Raw genomic sequence first — 8,568 nt, 5'->3', positions numbered from 1 at the left:
TCTTTTAAATGGAGTATTATTAGATTTTGCCAAAAATCAATAACTTAATACTAAAACAGACACCGAGAGTGATACATGTCACATCCTGGTGCTGTTTTTCCCTCCAAAAGTCTCCTTCCTTTTTAATTATTTTTTAAATGGAGTATTATTAGATTTTGCCAAAAAAAAGTAATAATAAATTGATTCATATAATAGATATTATAGAAATTACTTTAAAATATCACTTAGTTTTTTATATATATATGTATACCTCAGCTAGCTAATATTTTATTTCAATTTTAATTTAATATAACTATATATTTAAGTTAATTACAATTTTGTTACTGAAAAATTTTACTACTATATGTACATATTATCACAAATTAAGAATTTACAGAGTATGATATAGGTTTATAGCTATAAAATAAAAGTTGTGTTTGACAAATGAGTTTTTAGATATAAAAGGGGATATAGTATTTGTAATTTTGTGTATGTTTGCACTTTTGCTAATAGTTTTAGTGAAGATTTTAGTTAGTTAGTTAGTTAGATTTTTTTTTTTTTTTTTTTTTTTTGAAAAAGAAGATTTTAGTTTGTTGTTTGATTGATTTTTGATGTACATTAAAAATGCATTTATTAATAAGTATTTGCTAATATGACCACTAGATCTGATCAAACCAATTCCTGCTTGAAAAATTCTCGGGCTTGGGCAGCCTAAAAAATCCATTTTTAGATATTTTTTTGCTTTGACTATTAATATATATTATGACATTATAATTTCTATATATTTGATTTGTATGTTTTTATCAAATTTTATTTGTTGACCGTGCATGGCACAGGCCTTAAGCTAGTTTTGGTTGATAAATTTGACTTTTTCCCAAATGCAATTCTCAATTTATTTTTAAAAAAAAAACAAAAACAAAAACAAAAAACCTATAGATGTGTCCGGCAAAATATAGCTATAAAGGTAGTTGTAAGTAGGGTTGTTCACATTAGGTTAACCGTACTGTTAAGCCTTAACGGTACGGTTAACCGCTAGACCGATTACTTAAAAACACGGAGTGTAACCGTACCGTTAACCATTTCTTAGTGGTACGGTTACTGGTTAACCGCTAACCAATAAAAAAACAATAAATCAATACTTTTTAAAAAATTTCATATAAACAATAATAAGTTCCAATTAGTTGATTACAAATCAATAAAGATTCTTATAAGGTTAATTTAATTATATATCTTTTCCTTAAAAAAAAAAAGAATATTATATAAAATAAATATATTTTTTTTTAATTTTAATGGTTAACTGTTTACTCAAATTGTAACCGTAACTGTGTTAACCGCTATATTTAACAGTTCGATTAATTAATCTATTAAAAGAGTCGGTTATACTAGTTAATGGTTACAATATTTTTTTTTTTGTACACCCCTAGTTGTAAGCTGTGTAGGTAGCTGTAAGGTGTCAATATGTTGTTAGCTGTGAAGATAGATAATTTAGGTATAAGTGTTTGGTAAATTAGCAGTTGACTAGCTGTTACATACTCCCTCCGTTTTTTTTTAAAATGCATCACTTGAGAATTTGCACTATTCATATGTTACATTTGACTTTAATTTTCACTACTATATAATTTATAAACATGGTCATGTAATATATTGTTGGATTTGTTACAATGTCTACTATCATAATATAATTTTTTTATAATTTTTACTAATATCTAATTAAAGATATTAATGGTCAAAGTTGTGTCTCGACAAGTGTGAAAACTCAAGTGATGCATTTAAAAAAAAAATCAGAGGGAGTATAAAAATCAATATTTTATTTTAAAAACTACAGATTAAATTTTCAACTACTACCTCTAAGTTCAAAGGGTCTATTCGGCAAAAGTAGTTGTAGTTGCTGGCTGTTAGCTTTTGAGTAGCTGTTAGCTGTAGAGGTAGCTATAAGTTGTCAATAGGTAGCTGTGAGCTGTCAGCTGTAAAGGTAGTTGTTCATAAGATGAATGTTTGGCAAAACTAGCTGTTGAAATTATTATTATTACTATTATTATTATTAAAATATTATTATTATTAATATTAATATTATTAGTGATAGTAGTAGTATGTCATATCTTATTTTAATATTTTTAAAATATCATGGACTATAATATATAAATCTATTAAGCAATCAATTCATAAAATAAGACATGTACAAAAAATCAGATACTTCTGATCATAATGAAAATTAACCTCAAAAATCCTTTTTAAAATACTACATACTACAATAAATTAATTGCGTCGTCCAGCTAACCATAAAGAATCAGCTATACTATCACGAGTAGCCTTCATTGATGTACAATTTGTTGCTGTAGCTTCACCTTGTGAACGAGAAGTGACATCTGGAAGTTTGAATGAAGGTATAAAGTTAGAATACTCTTCTAACACTCGAAAAATTAGATCATCTAGTGAATATATTCTAATATAATAATGAAGCGTAAAAGTCGCAACTATAATTTGTATTTGTCTCAACACTAAATTACGGCATTCTAGTTAGTATCTTCCATCTTTGCTTCAAGACTCCAAAACATCTCTCGATACAACTTCGAAGTGAGGAGTGCCACCGATTAAAAGTTTCTTGTTTATTTTGTGGAGGCGTGTGTTGAAATTGCGATGCATGATACCTTAACTTTGGATATGGTACTAGAAAACCATTTCGATCTGGATATCCTTTATCAGCCAAGTAATACTTGCCTACGTAAATTTGTTATTGAAAGTTGTCAGATAAATATATCATAACAACAACTCAAAAACTTATTATATTAAAAAAAATCTAAAATATTGTAAGGAATGTATAACATACACATACCTTCAGGTGGTTTAGGGAATTTTAATTCCGGAGTTCCGATAGCATGAAGAAAAACACGAGTATCATGTGCTGATCCTTCCCAACCGGCTAATACAAATGTAAAACATATATCAAAATCACATGCAGCTAATACATTAAATGTAGGAACTCCTTTCCTTCCTCTATAAGGCATTTGTTGGGCCTCGGGTATTGTAGCTTCAATATGAGTGCCATCTATGCATCCAATACAATCCTACATGAAAAATAACAATTTAAATCACTTGTAAGTATAGATTTATAATTATGTTACAAGCTTACAACATAATAGTAGTTTACCTTAAAATACGGCATGTATTTTTTATCTGTAGTTATTTTAGCTGACACCTTTGTGAAGTTTGGATCGTATGGCCTTAAATTGTCATAAGAAAGACCCTTGACCTTTCGACAAGAAATTGCATTTAGTACATCATGAATTGCCCTATTAATAGTATCACCTGATCGTTGAAAGCGTTCACCAAGCAATCGATTTGATACACCTTGAGCAAGTGCGTATAAAAAAAATACCAACTTTCTCGTGTACGGACATATTACAACTAGGTTTTAGTCCATATTTCGAAGATAAGTCCTCACATAATCTCATAAATAGTTGTGGTTGCATTCTAAATGCATTGACACAACGAATAGGATGACCATTTAACACTTCTTTTATCCACATTTGTCCTGTCAAAATCGAAGTCATATATGGTTCCTTAAATATATACTTATAATAATATATAGTTATCAATGACATGGTATATATGATTGCAAGCCAAATTTTGCGCTTTCTGTCTTCATCAATATCCATAGTTATTATTAAAAACATGTACATTATAAAAGCAATTAAGCAAGCCATATCTAATTAATAATTGATATAAATTTACACAAATAGATAAACATATGAAATGAGTTGCATCTAAACATACTAATAATAAATCAGAATCAAATAAATCATTAAGATTAAAAAAATCCCATAAAAAAGTTTAAATCCTAGTTGCTGAAATAATAAAATAATACCATCCAAAACATAAAGCTCAAAATTTCCAAAAACAAATCTAAAACAAAATTAAGTCCTAATAGCAACCAAAGCTTTAGTTATCTATCTTATTATACAAGCATTGTAATCAAGTAAGCCTGCTTTCATCATCTTCCAAATTACAAAAAATTTCTCTCTTATTTGCATCCTGGATCAAAGTATTAGCATAGCACCAAAAATTACTATGCTTTGTTAAATACTAATTATCATTCATACTTCTAATAATTTGTATTGCTTGTGAAATGGTGGAAGAGATATTTGATTTACTACTTTGACTCATGAGTTTGATACATTCTGACATTTCCACTATTCCCTTGGCCAACATTGCAAATCCACCTGATTGCCTCTTTGTACACTTGATTTGGACACTATTATTCTTTATTATAGGCTGCTTTTGAGCCTTTTTAGAAGCACTTATGCTGGTGGTTGGATTTTGTGCTAAATTAGTCACTTTTGAACTACTATTTTTTGCTTGTTCCACAAAATTTTCTATGAAATTATCTTCATCCAATAAAGCATCTGTAAATTGGTTACTTATATGACTCTCATTAACACCAACAATTTCTTCCTCACTATTTTCATTTTCCACTGTAAGGTCTTCAATAGGATCCATTGTGGGAACATATACATTTTCTCGGTTGGTTGCGATAGAATCTCCGAATAATTTTATCCAATAGTCTTCAAGAGTAGAGGTGACACCATTGTTTCGAAACTTTTTGTATTCAGATTGTTCCTACAAAATTTAAATGTTGTGATTCGTTTGAATTAGTATTATCCCATCATATTATGTAGTAATTATTTTTATGAACAAAATTATTGGGAAGAATGAAAATACACACCTTGATTTTTATTTACCACCATTCATTGGATGCATCAATTTTTCCTGTCTTTGGATCCCACCCTAAACCAGTTTCCGATTCTCTCAACTTTTTCCACATCCGATTATCTTTCCTCATTGTATCATATTTGTGTTTGCAACTACTTGGATTACTAAATTTACATCCGATTTTTTTCTCTACTTCCACTTGAATGTCCCTCCACTTAAAAAATTGTGCCTTACCATTGTCCTCAATATATTTCAAACAAACTTCACATAAGATGCAACTATCTTCATCGCTCCACTTAAAAACCTCTTTATTTCCTTCTCTATTACTCGATGAAGCCATCTAACATGTCATAAAACTGTAGGGAATATTTCAAGCATTACCCCAAGCTTGAACCCCACTGTGATCATACACTTAAGTATAGTGGCGTCCAAAGGGAAGGAAGCTAGAGCAAAAGAGTCGCCAACAAGTTTTAGGAACTTGTAAACCATTCACAAGGTGAAGATTACACCCCTTAACGATCCAGGAGATCGTCAACTCCAAAAGGTCTTGAACCAAATAGGGTTCGGGGATGAAGGTACAAATCCAACCTAAAAGAGATTGAACCTGCCCTAAATAGACCTCTACTTTATTCTTCTCGTATTCATATGCGCTTTCTGACTAGCATGCAAACATTAGATTAACCCTAAACCTGTTTATCTATGTTGGTTGAATTTAATGCACAAACAAAACTATTATTGGCGATCACTTGAATTATAATCAAATTAACCCTAAGCAAGATTATTAATTATCTTATTAAGCATGATTACAAGTACAAATTCCCTTTAAACATGCATAAAAGGCGTGATCGAGCAATAACAATGAATATATATCAAGCAACATAATAATCATAAAAATAATAATCATCATAATAACAATCATAATTATCATAATCATGTTAAAGCATAATAGTAGCAAGATCCTAGGCATGATACTAATAAGATTAATAACAAACCCTAGCATGTCACTAAGCAATAAAGATCAAAGCTTTAACCCTAACATGATACTAACATGATATTAGAAAAGAGTAAAAGGCACCTTAAACATGATACTAAAAAGCAATAATAACATCCTAACATGATGTTAGGAATTAATAAATAATAAACATGCTTTCTACAAGAATAAAGCAATAAGATTACATACTTTGATGCCTCGTACCTCTTTCTAATAACAAAATACACGCGTTAGTAACTTCAAGGAAAATATAAAATCAAAACAATTAAATTAAATAATTGAATAGAGATTAGGGACCAAACCCTCAGAAATTATAACCTTTCACTTCTAGGGCGAAGGCAACTTCGAACTTGGATAGGTGTTTCTAGATCTCGTGAATGCGGAATTTTGTAAGAGGGAAGGTTTAGAAAAAGAGAGAGACAAAGCTTCTAGCTTTAGAGAGATGATGATTGTTGATTGTGAATAATTGAATGATTGTTGATTGTAGATGATTGAAAACGGAGGTTTAAGACCCTATTTATAAGAAAACAGTCCGGAAATAGGTAGAATTTGATAAGGAATAAAACTCCACCCTGTCGCTGCAAAACCGACCTTGTCGCTTGGCGACAGGGTCTGTCGCGTGGCGACAAGGCTTGTCGCGTGGCGACAGGCTGGATTTCTACGCGCTTTCAACACGGAGTCCACATATGAATCAAAATTGATTTGTAAAGTCCGTATGAAACTGAAATCGTATCTTTCATAAAACAATATTTTATTCCAAATAAAACTTATCAAAATCTAATTATTAATTCTAATTATATTAGGACTAAAGAGAACCTTCTAGAGAATTCTAGAAGACTATAATTAATTCTAATAACTTTAGGAATAATAATTAACATTGGGCCCTCCCCTAGATCATCGGGCCGCATGTAAAGACCAAACCGGGCCCAGTTTAGTATTCTAGCCATAACTTCCTCATTATTCATCGGAATTGGGCCTATAATATATCGTTGGAAAGCTCTTTGCAAGCCCATCCAACTACACTATTATTGGACCCTTGTTGTGGACCAAACTAAACTGGATTGGCTGTTTTCATAAAATAGAGTTGTTTTTCGAAAACAGAAAGAAAGAATTTTATAAAAACTAACCGAAACACTTGACCTTTCACACTTTCACCTCATTCGATAATCATTCGACGCAAAAGGTATTCATCACTGGGTTTGGTTTTGGGGAGACACATTTGGGTGTCTACAAAAACACATTAAAACTTAAGCACCACATAAAAATAACAAGATACTGTAGTATTTTAAAAACTAGAAGATAAAGTTATGATATGCTAAAATAATATTGGATAATTAGCTAGGTTGCATTGATATAATTTCGTTACATCATAAATCATCCAAATTAGTTTTAATATTTGTAAGTAACAAGGTTTAATGAGACACGATGATCTGATTAAACAAGGTACCCTACAATTTAATTAGATATAGTAAATCTAGTCGTACAATATCAAATCTTCTTTGACGATGATTTATAACTAAGATTGTTGCAATCAAACATTTAGCCCATCAATTCAATTTCCCTGCCATATCCCATGATTCTTGTTCATCTATTCATAATATCGTAAACAAAGACTTATAATGATGATATTTTATACTTTATTATAATTTATACAAAGATATTAATAATATCATAAACAAAGACATATAATGATTTTTTTTTTGTGTGAAAGGGAGGTCCAAGCCCAAAGAGAACTACAAAGCAAACTAGCAGAAAAAGAAAATAAAAACGCTCAAAAGCAGAAGGCACACAAACTAAGCAAAAATAAAAGAAACAAAAGAAACAAAAAAACCAAACAAACAGCTCCACGCCAACCTAGATATATAATGATGATAATCTATTAATAATTTATCAAAAAAGACATATAATGATGATAATAATATCAAACACAAATCTATAATATACTTGCAAAGAGTAATGTACACCTTCAAGTACCAGTTGATTATCATTATATATGGCGCATGCATCAATTAACATCCACATTTTTTATTTGTTTGAGATAAATAGGGCATGAAGTTTAATTTATAATCCATAAGAAATTTTTTTGTTTAAATAATCCTCAATCAAATGAATCTAATATAATTTTACTCAAATTTATATACAAAGTAATTTAACCAAAGATCATTGTCATTTGATGTGATGAAAATCAAACTTGAATAAAATAATATTAACTTTGATACCCAAAAAAATATAATAACAAAATAAATAAATGAGGAAGAACACATACCTTAACAAATCAAAGAAACTTGTAACTTTTTTTTTCCTCTTTTGATTCTCAAATAACATACGAAAGTATAAATGTAATTATGATTTTGAAAGAAGAAGATGGAGTAGAGAGTTTACATAGGGAGGAAAATATAACGTTATATTAAAAAATAATCAGGTAGAAAAATATGGTAGAAATCCTGATATTGTGGTTGACTGGAAAACAAATACACTGAGTCAAAAAAGATAAAACTTTTGTTTTTTTTTTTAAAAAAAATAAGAAAGATAATAAAACCTAAAAAATAGGTTGAACGCTAGTGTTTTTTTTTTTTTTTTTAATTTTTTTAACGCCATCTTTTCTAGCTTTTATTAACAGCTACCTAAAAGCTACCTCCACCTCTAACAACTACTTAAATCACTACTTCACCAAACAATAGTAATTTTTATAGGTAGTGTTTGAATTAAGTCCAAAAGCTAACAACTACCTCAAAAGCTACCGCCGAACAGGCCCAAAAGCTAATATTTCTAACTTTTCATAAAAGCTACCTTCACCACTAAAATCTACCATAACTACTATTTTGCCAAACACTCACATTTTTTGTGAAGTAGTGGTTTGATCGAGTCAAACCACTAAAAGTTACGCA

The sequence above is a fragment of the Chenopodium album genome, chromosome 14 (genome assembly GCF_948465745.1).
Source record: "Chenopodium album chromosome 14, dcCheAlbu1.1, whole genome shotgun sequence".
Taxonomy (NCBI): domain Eukaryota; kingdom Viridiplantae; phylum Streptophyta; class Magnoliopsida; order Caryophyllales; family Amaranthaceae; genus Chenopodium; species Chenopodium album.
The sequence above is the reverse complement of the archived record's forward strand: the minus strand, read 5'-3'. Positions refer to the sequence as shown.